Raw genomic sequence first — 11,815 nt, forward strand, 5'->3', positions numbered from 1 at the left:
TGCACATTAAGTAGGTCTTATGAAAAACTTTGTAAAAGCTATGGACAGAGAGGAACCAGCTTTCAAGTACCTGTCGGAACTTTTCCCACGACTTAGTGCAGGGAAGATGAAAGAAGGTGTTTTCACTGGACCTGACATCAGGAAGGTTATACGTGATGCTGAATTGAAAAAAAGCTGAACAAAAAATAATGAGCAGCTTGGAAAGCATTTGTGAAGATAGTGAAAGAGAGAAGATAACTACAAGAGTTTAGTACTTAACTTCTTGAAAACTTACAAATCTATGGGTTGCCGAATGTCCCTTAAGATTCACTTCCTTCACTCGTGGGTTTTCAGTGTCATTTTCGGATTCAACAGGTAAATGTACATAGGAATTAGTAAAAGTTAATCATGTTACATACAAAATATTATTTTTGGAGACTAGTCGTTATTATTTCTTCTCCATATTTTGGGAGCTCATTGGGTACGCCATCAAGGGCTGGGGCTTTCCAATTTTTTCATTTTCCTGTAGTATTCCTCATTTATTTGCCTGTAATTTCTATGATTTGTTCATTGTCGCCCCCTTCTTCTTTTCCTCCTTCTTCCCCGTTTATGGCATATTTGTTATTCCCCTCATTGTAGAGTTCTTTTATGTAAGCTGTCCATTGTTCCGCTCCTATTTTACTGAAGTTGTTGGATTCAATAATAGGTCGTTTTTCCTTTAAACATTTTTCACACTTTGCGTTGCGCTCCATAAAGGTTGTGTTCCATATCTGTGGTAAATCCTGTCCAATATTTTCTTTGGAGGTTTCTTATTTTAGAGCTGACATGTTTTCTTGTATCTTTGTATTGCTCATAACTGTTAGGCGTCTTACTAATACAATATTGTAGATATGCTTTCCTATTTGCGTACCTAAAATCTCTTATTTTATTAGTAAACCATGGTTTTGATACTTTTGTTGCGCTTAAGTTAATATTCCAGTCTTCTTTATTGTTTTTGCACCTTGGAATATGTTCGATTCAATTTTTGTACAGAGTTCGTTCACATTTTCCTCTTTCTTTAATGGATTGAACTTGAATCTTTCCTCTGGCCATTCTTCTTCCATGTGCAATTTTGTTGAGGTTAAAGGGAGGAAACCGTCTTGTTTATTCTTACAATCTTTGAGCGCAGAATTCAATAAGATAATAAGATGTTCTCCGTTTTGCTTTATTATTTCTGCATTGAATCGTTCTTTGATATTGTCTAAGTTATCGTTTCCCACTCTCGCATTAAAATCTCCAAGTATTACGAGTTTTGTCCTTTCTCCATCCAGCCGTACTTAAATTCCCTTTAGAAAAATGATGTTCCAAAATTCTTATCGCAAAATATATTGAATCCACACCGATCTGGATGATTTTATTCAGTGGCCCCAGCAATAAAAATCGTATTCACTAAATATTCTGCAGCTATGTATATATGAAAATATAACGTCTCGTCTGAATTTTTCAACAAACCCTGACAAAATCGTAATCTTTGAACGGTTTCGCCCTGCTTTTAAAAACAATCATTTGTATATTTTAGCAGTTTTTAATTTATCAACTAACTAAAGTTAACTAGCATATTATTAGCTTCAAAGTAGAGTACTTTAAAAGTAGTAGACACGCCATCTACTCAGTAGAGAAAATTACTTACTGGCTTAGTATGGAAAGTTGCAAATAGTTAGATTAGAACAGCCACAGTCAATCCGAGAATTGCACGTAAGCAAAGCAAGCCAAAATTATAGGGTGTAAGTTTAGCAACACACCATTAAGCTATAACTTATCAACTGATTTATGTACCCACATACGCTTGTGGAGAGTGTTGATAAAAAACAGTTTATTGCACCTTGCACGCGTCTCCCCATGATCACGAGGTGTTAAATATTGCGTGTGCTGACACCCTTAATATATGGACGTTTTCAATTCACGTTTTTTCAATTGAAATCTGTCCAGGCTGGGGATAATATTTATGCACAAACTGCAAAACTTTTGTTACACTTTAACATGCACTTAGCATCAGATATTCATCCAAAATTTTCTGACCATTAGTATGTTTGAATTACGCTTTATTTTCGGTTTAAATGTTTGTCAAATTACAGAAAGTTTGGGTTTCAAACTATCGCCATTCATATGGGAGAAGCTTTGTGCTTAGAGTCATTTATACTTTCGTTATATACTATAAATGTAAAATCACTCAGCGTTTGATTACAAGACTTTTGGAGAAATTGTGCTCAATAACAATTTAAATTCCGAATATTAAATTAAATATTTCATTACTCTTTTATACATATAAATTTAGAGTGGCAGTGAAGCATGAAGTGAAATTTCTGGTAGACATTTTCTGAGAAAAATAATTTATTAGTGTAGATAATAAGTAAGATAATTCGGAGAAAACGAGGCATTTCGTATGAATACGTGAGGAGTTTACAACGTAATCGAATAATTGAGAACTCAACGTCTGGAAATCCGTTAATTATTAGCTAATACAAAAAGTATTAAACTATGTCAATATAAAAAATGTGTGTTTATCTGATTATTAATACTGTAACGGAAATGGCCTGGGGTACTCACGTTTGGAATGAGGGATCGAAATTCATGGTGTTTCAGTAAATGGGAGCCCCATTTGGGCCCCATTTACTGTCAAATATGACACTGACAAGCGGGAAGTTTCGCACCTGTTCTGGAGATTTCTAGAACTATCTGGAATACCTGGAGAAAAGGATATAAGCGACGACGAGAACCAGACGGAGAGAGTGAAGTGACAGCCGCGCCTGAGTGCAGAAGAAGTTAAACCCGCGAGTCGGAAATCCGTATTTTCCGTGTGTTATTGTTATCGTTTGTGAAGTTGACATTAATTTTAGAAGTTAGTTTGTTCCTGTTCCGTAGTTAAAGTTGTACCGAGTGGAATAAAAGTTGTAAGTTGAAGAAAGAATTTAATACTCGGCCATCCACGGTACAATACTTATAAAAGGTGATGTTTGATGTAAAAGATATACGCATTCCAGCGGGGACATTCTACATGGACAAAATCTTCCAGTTAATAGACCGACTTAAACAAATTAATTTTTCCCCCAAAAAATTGCTGAAGTCATCGAAATAATCTTTACTCCAAACATCGAAAAACTGTTAATGGTTTTGTGCAGATTTTCCTTGTTATCGAACTTTTGAAAATTTTTTAGAACAATGGTTGAAGCTACTCTCTATCCTTTTCTTAACTTTTTTATCTGATTATGATTTTTTTTCACATGAAGCTCTAATATGGTATTGAACCATTTTTGTCAAAAATGTAAACTGATGTTGTAAAATGAGATTATGAAGTGAAGTTGAGCAGCGCTAAATTGCAGGTATTTGTATCATTACTTTCCAAACTGAATTGGAAATTTTAAATATGTAACATTTAATTCTTATAAAACGATTAATAACAACAACGAATAATTTAATAGGTTAACAAACTAGTTTATGACTAGAATTAATGCGAGAAAAATATTTCTAAAATAGGCCAAGGATTATGTGGAACATGCCATTTTCACTACATGGAATCATTATCATTTTTAATCAAATATAAAATGGCCAAAATATGGTCAGAAAATCACAAAGAAAAAAAATTGTTGTTAATACTAATGTCATAAGAATTTTTACCCAAATTTTGGAGTTCTGTTTTGTGTCTTTAAGAACACCTAACGTCAATTACGTTCATTCAAGAACTTGAAATCGTGCAGTTTCGGAGTCGAGCAGTTTAAATGAACAAAATGATTTTGAAGAGAGGGAACCGAGCAATACAACTGCTGATAAAGTATTTGATAAATTCCAACAAGAACAACATTTGGGAGTTCCTGAAAATCTGGGAAATTTTGAAGAAGTAAATAACTTTAGCGATGATACAGATGAAGTTAGTGAAGCTCATGAGTTGACAAACAATAACGAAAATAGGAGTCCAGCCGATTTTGACAAAAGTTCTGAAAAAGACAATTATACCGTTTATAACATTAATGAAGAGTATAATCTTTTAACATGCTCTAGTATAGTTCATGGAAATAAAATTAATAAATTTTATTACTCTTTTTATTATAGTGTAATAAATTGAGACCAGAAAATATGTAGATTCAAAACAGGAACTGGCCAGAACGATACTAAACTGTTTCACGAGAAAACGAATGGGGGAATTTAAACGAACTTTTGCTAACATTTTCAAGTGGGACTCATTGAAAAATTAGTTCACCAGTACCCACAAGGTGTCGCCAAGAAAGACAACCGCCAAGAAAGACAACAACTATGTACGATTACGCTTTAAAATTATATGAAAAAAATAAATATAGCGTAGAATATAAAGCAAAATTTAAAAAAATTTTTGGATGGTAGTTATTCAAGCTACATAATTTTTGAAGTAACTAAAAGAACTCTTCTGCTATAAGTCAAAGGTAATTTCTAGTTTTTCTAGAAGTTTAGGTTGGTCCTGTTGTCCTCAAACTCACAAATCAAAATTCCGAAAGAAAAAAAATTTTCGAGTCAAATTTTTCGACATTCCATATATTTAGGTTAGGTTGTAGCGAGTGGTAGCAAGAAGATTATAAACTATATCTTTAAAACAGCACTTAAAAAGACTTCAACTTCAATCTGTTAATGTATAAAAAAAGTATTGTTTTAATGTACGTGTTTGCCTTAATGAAAAAATATATAATGAAAGAAAAAACTAATATCTATATAAAATCAAAGTTAAGATTTCCATGCAGAACTGAAATCTGATTGACTTGTAGTTTGTATCTATATACCACCGAAATTTGCCTATAAAATTCAAGATGAGCAACCTGAACAAAACACTACTTGCAGCACTGAACTTTATAATACTATTTAACTTTTTTGCAAACTATTGAGTGTGCATTCAACTTGCAATTATTGAGGCTGAACTATTAAAGCCAAGTCTACTTTATTATATTACTAAAATCCTGTTAAGACGATTCGGCTTAAGAACGAGACGAATGGTCAAGACTTATTTAGCGTCGTGTGTGGTCTGCCGCTTATATCACATCTTAAACGCAAGTCCTACATTGCAAGATTACAGCATTGCATTGGACAGCAGTTAATTCGACTACTGCAAAGAATAAATCGTTTTATCAAATATAATAATTTGTTACAAAGGCTCAGTATTACATCGAAATATATCAAGACATAGAAAAATATAAAGTGGTTTCAAAAGATAAAACTTTTTGGGAATTGAGATATTTAATAAAAAATCAAATAATCAACTAAACATTTCAGCATCATTCGCTTGTTAAAAACGCAGATGTTTCTTACTTAATACTATGTATGAGGAATTATCTTTTGCTAGGCAGATAAATTAAGATAGGTATTATCAAGTAGTAAATTTTTAGAGTTGAATTAAATTTAAATCATGTCCGAGGTTTATAGCTTTAGGAAATCATGCCTTAATGCGAATTTGTTAATATAACCTTGGAACTGTATAATGTAATATTACTACTGCTAACCAATCAAAAGAAATTGTGATCAACCTTGAGCGATAAGAAGGAAGAAGGCATGTCCAATAATTTAGCAAAAGTGGTCGGTATGCCCCTTTTGCACACGGCTAAAATTCTCTTTACTTTGGCTTCAAAACATTAATTTTACCCTATTTAACAATATCTTTTTAAATCTGGCTTAATGCAAATAAACAAATTACATCCAATTGTTATTACGTACCAATCAATAAAAATTAGTTTTACGTGTTTTGTAGTGTATAATTGGGCGGAAAACAGGGCCTTAGTACCTAGACGCCAAGTGGGATACGTTTAAATGAATTTCAAATGCAAGTTATTCCTTTTAGAATTTTTGTAATTGCTTATGGGACATTGATCACCCATTAGACGCGAAAGAGCTAAGTCGAACCTCACCTTCTCTATTGCCTTTCCTTGGGGGGTTTCCAAAAAAAGGTTTCATTGCACTTTGAAGTACAAAAATAAAGCAGCTTGCCACTTATTTGGTTTGTAGAGTGGAGCCCATTCCAACTTCTACTATGGAAGGTACAAAATTCTTACACTTCCCGTTATATACATTCTCAAAGCAACCTGTTTGATACGGAAACATCCAAACATATTTACTGAGGGGCCACAATATCAATTACCTACCAGAAATGAGTCCAGATATTTAGCGGCCATTCGTCTCATCTGAATTTTTAAAACATTCTGCTATCTACATTGCGCATGATGACAGTTTAAAAGAATCAAAGATAAATGGTTTACGAGCAAAATATAATATGTTTAAAGGATTCTAAAAAGTTACCCCCGTTATTAATCAAAATGTTGGGATCAAAAGTTCTTTAAAAAAACATGATTTTTTTAGCTTTGAACTCTGTAATTTTATTTCCAGTCTTGTTACTTAGATGAAGTATTGTTATAACTGATTAATTGAAGCTTCTCATTTGGAGAATTTGATAAAAAAACTTCTGAAATAAAACTTTTTTAAAGCTTTATCTTATGAACTAATCCCTTGATGTTGATGTCCATATATTTATTTTTGATAAATTACCGCTTTGTAAAGAAGACAATAGTCCTACACAACGGCTCAGGAATTGTATTGAATTTGAATAATTCAATAAACCAGATCGAATCAAATTCAATCAGTTGGATGACATACAGTTTCTCTTAACTGTATAAATCAATTAGAGCCAAATAGAACAAAATTATACGTTTTACTGCTATGTTGCCAGAAGCTAAGCGATCAAATCTCTTTAGTCCTCTGTCCTCTATATTGAGTATTAGTTTCGTTTCCTCCCTTGTCATCTTCACTCTAGTGGAAAGTTTAGACGGCAATTGAGGCATCTGAAGGTAACTATAGACAATAATATCTGCGCCTCAATTGCCAATAAACTTGCATACCTCAAATCTGCAGTTAGGTGATTGAACTAGGCAGAATACATATAATCCTGGTTATATGGCAACATTGAACCCAATATCAATTATTTGACAAGCGTTACCACACAACATTCGAGTCATTATGTGGGTAATAAATTGAGAGCCCAAATTAACACAATTAAAAAATAACGCCGAGTCATTCGGAGTTCGGATTTGCATTTGCATAATTTATTGAGTGTTTCTATAAACGTGAGCGACTATAGATAGAGGTACTATTGATACGTTACATATCCGGGGTTTGAAACGATGCTTATTAAACTGAGGGAAGAGAAAAAAATAAGCTTCTGCTAGTTGAGTTGTTCAGTAATAGTACCATATAAACAACTTCTTAGGGAACCTTTAAATATTTTCAATTGTTTAAAAAAATCAGCTTTACGCTATAGTTCAAGGGAAATTTAAGGACGTTAAAATGCTGCAAACAGTACATTTTCTGAATTTGACTTTTTAATCTAAAGTGTTTGGCACACAGTCTCGTTAAAGAATGAGAGAGACGCACACAATCTTACAGAATTATAAGATAATTTTGCTTCCAAAAATTTATAACGGAATTTGTAACGAAAAAAAATATTGAATATGTATTTCTAATAGAAATATATCAATATTAGATAAATAATAGCCACAATAAAATATTGAATAGCAGAATCAGAATTTAAAACTTGTGTGTAGAGTCTTCTCTAGAACGTACGACAATGAGGTTTGTAAATCTGTTCTTAAATAAAGTTGAACTATTCCAATCCAAGGTAGAAGAGCTGCTCGCCAGTCCAGTTGTTTGCAATGCAAATTGCAATGATCATTGCCAAAGTTCGAAACGGAAGGGCACTTGAAGAAGAAGAAATGGTACAAGGAATCAAGGGCCAGAGACTAATTAGATGTTATATAGACTACAGTATAACAGACTGGCGAAATTGATATTGGAGGAGGTTTCTACATTTCTAAAAGAACTGACAACTTCTATTTCTAAATAACTGACTACGAATTTCTAAAAGAACCACATGGAAGACACCATTTTGCCAGATCTACAAAAAATAAGCATTCTCTTCGAACATATAATGATGGAGGATCGAAACAAGTTGTACAGCCAGACAAGACCCACCCAGGGTACCAAGTAGTGGTACTTAATGGATAGCCATTTGAGCCATAACTCCGCTAGTGGTTGGAAAACGTGCAAGAAGAGTTTATTGACCGTCTTGGAGAGCTTTGTCATGCCGTAAATGGCACATATGTGGAACATTTGATTCGATTATTGTTTTGTTTCTTGAAATAAATCGATCCTCTTTAGGACTACAGAAATTTGGAAATAATGATAGTTATTAATTTTGATTAATTAATAATAGGTACAATCGTAAATGTATCAGTAACTTTTGAGCTTAGGTAGGTATAGCACATGTTACCCGAATCATACTTGGAATTAAAAAGATAATTGAAAATCTAAATAAAAAACAACAATTATTTTGAAATGAATAAGTTTACGTATGAGTATTAAAAAACGAGTAAATGTCTTCATGCAATTTTTTTGATTATTAAAAATAGGACGAAAAAAAAGATTGAACAGACATGCTTTAATTTAAACCATATATTCAGATCGGAAGAATGACTCAAATGGAAAGATTGCATACTTTCCATTATAAAAGAGTACATGATTTAAGAGCCAACAGATTTTCCAACACGTACAGAATTTTTCCGTTGGATTCTAAGCCACCAACATGATTTAAAAAGCATTCAACAGTCATAATACTAAGTTTTGGAGCCTCGAGAATCCGAGAGTGGTTCAAAAGGCAAATTTCGAACATAGATTTTCTTTTAATGTATGGGCAGGTGTCATAGAGGATATCTTGATAGGACCGATTACTTTAGTTAATTAAAAACCCATAATTATTTAAATTTTCTACAACATTATCAGCTCTGCAAGAATTGCTAGAGGATACTCCTATAAGGACTCGGTTAGAAATGTTCTTCCAATTGATGATGGGGCCCCAGCCCACTTTGGCCAAACTGTGAGAAATTGGCTAAACCAACATTTTCCAAGCTGGTGGATAGGTCGAGGTGGCCCGGTAAACTGGCCAGCTCGATCGCCTGATCTAAATCGTTTGGATTATCATCTGTGGGTTAATATGTCCAATATTACTTATGCCACAAAAGTAGATAGCCCAGAAGAGTTCTAAGGCGGATTTGCGCGGTCGAAATCAAATAAAACAAAGCTTTTTTGAAATTATCCGGGTCACCCAACATATCAAGAAAAAGTCCAGAGTGTGCATTCAAGAATATTGAAATTTGTTTGAATATTTACTCCAGTAAATTAGTGTTAATAATAATATTAATTTAAAATATACAATGTGTATGGATAGCAGTGATATTTTGAAAGTAACCTACCTAGTTAGTAGAAGAAGAAGGTACCTAGTAAGGTACCTCTTCTTCGTAAAATACTTCTGCCACAATTTGTAGAAGAAAATTTGATTTATAGTCTCAGAAAAAAAGTTGAAATGATACGTCTATGATGAAATTCTGACAGTTTTAATTTCAGATCTGGATTCAGCCCATCAAAATTATCAAAGGTCCTAAAATTTACGTTTTAAAGTTTACGTTCAACCGTTTAGAAATAATTTCCAAAAAACTCTACTACTGGGCCCCTCTTCAAGAACGCTCCGTTAGGGAACATTTTTCGAGACATGTTCATTTGAAAGATTCATATTATTTTTGAGAGCAGATTTCACTGTTTCAGTTTGGCCACCTAATTTCGGGACACCCTGTATATTTGTGGCACAAGTTTGAAGCATTTATTGAAAAATGAAGTACAGATCATGAGCTTATGAATGGAATAAGTTATCAGACAAATGACCACCTCGGTTTTGCTGGCACAGACGTGCTCTTTTCATGAAATTTTCAAGGATTGTTGAGCATAAATTTTGAGGTATTTCCGAGATACCGCGTTGAATTTCATCGTCTAAGGCGTCAATGGTTGTAGGGTTGTTGGTTGACATAAACTTGTGACTTTACAAAACCCCAAAGAAAAAAGTCCAAAGGCGTTAAATCGCATGATTTGGGCGGCCAATGTCGATCTCCAAAAAGCAGGGCGGATCCAAGGAGGGCCATGGGGGTCATGACCCCCCCCCATTCAATTCTCTATCCAACGATGCCAAAACGAATTCTCCGGCTCGAATGGTTCTTGAGAAACGTCGAAAAAAGCAGAGTCATGTTCAAGTGAATTTTGCAACTCAAAGAAAATCATGCAAATCTAAAACTTCTTGAATTCAAGCATTTTTTGAGAAAATTGCTAACATTAGCCCATCCATGATTCACTTTCTGAAAAGGCCATTTATTTCTGTCTAGAATGATGTACACATGGGCGGTCTTGCTCATTTTGCCTCCAAGAAATCAGCAAAAACGAGACGGAAAACATGGAAATTTGGCATAATCTTGCACCTAAGTGTCTGATATTCAAATTTCGCTTTTTGGGTCAAAACTACTCGAATTTACTCACTCACGTTGTTACGACTGAATCAATCGAGTTTTCAATTTTCTATTCAACGATGCGAAAACGAATTCTGTGGCTCGAATGGTTCTTGAGAAACTTAAAAAAAGCAGCGTCATGTTCAAGTGAATTTTGCAACTCAAAGAAAATCATGCAAATCTAAAACTTCTTGAATTCAAGCATTTTTTAAGAAAACTGCCAACATTTCCCTATCCATGGTTCACTTGCTGAGAAGGCCATTTATTTCCGTCTAGAATGATGTACAAATGATCGTTCTTGCTCATTTTGCCTCCGAGATATGAGCAAAAACGGGACGGAAAACATGGAATTTTGGCATAATCTTGCATCTAAGTGTCTGATATTCAAATTTCGCTTTCTGCGTCAAAACTACTCGAATTTCCTCACTCGCGTTGTTACGACTGAATCGACTTTTCAATTCTCTATCCAACGATGCCAAAACGAATTCTATGGCTAGAATGGTTCTTGAGAAAATTCGAAAAAAGCAGCGTCATGTTCAAGTGGATTTTGCAACTCAAAAAAAAAACCACGCAAATCTAAAACTTCTTGAATTTAAGCATTTTTTGAGAAAACTGTCAACATTTCCTTATCGATGGTTCACTTTCTAAAAAGGTCATTCATTTCTCTCTAGAATAATGTACAAATGAGCGTTCTTGTTCATTTTGCCTCCGAGATATGACCAAAAACGGGACGGAAAACATGGAATTTTGGCATAATCTTGCACCTAAGTGTCTGATATTCAAATTTCGCTTTATGGGTCAAAACTACTCGAATTTCCTCACTTACGTTGTTACGTCTGAATCGACTTTTCATTTCTCTGTCGAACGATGCCAAAACGAATTCTGTGGCTCAAATGGTTCTTGGGAAACTTCGAAAAAAGCAGCGTCATGTTCAAGTAAATTTTGCAACTCAAAAAAAACCACTCAAATCTAAAACTTCTTGAATTCAAGCATTTTTTTGAGAAAACTGCCAACATTTTCTTATCGATCGTTCACTTTCTAAAAAGGCCATTTATTTCTCTCTAGAATGATGTACAAATGAGCGTTCTTGCTCATTTTGCGTCCGAGATATGAGCAAAACCGGGACGAAAAACATGAAATTTTGGCGTAATCTTGCACTTAAGTGTTTGATATTGAAATTTCGGTTTCCGGGTCAAGACTACTCGAATTTTCTCATTAACGTTAGGACTGAATAGACTTTTCAATTCTCTATACAACGATGCTCTACAAAACGAATTCTGTTGCTCGAATGGTTCTTGAGAAACTTGAGACTAAAGGCCATTTAGTTATCTCTGGAATGATGTAAAAGCGAGCGTTCTTGCTCATTTTGCTTCCCCGAGAAACATGCAAAACGGGACGGAAAACATGAAATTTTGCAATAATCTTGCGCCACCCTTGCACAAAACGACGATCATTTTTCTAATTTCATA

This window comes from Dendroctonus ponderosae, unplaced genomic scaffold (genome assembly GCF_020466585.1).
Source record: "Dendroctonus ponderosae isolate FM_Combo_2020 unplaced genomic scaffold, Dpon_F_20191213v2 Dpon_F_20191213_6, whole genome shotgun sequence".
Lineage (NCBI taxonomy): Eukaryota > Metazoa > Arthropoda > Insecta > Coleoptera > Curculionidae > Dendroctonus > Dendroctonus ponderosae.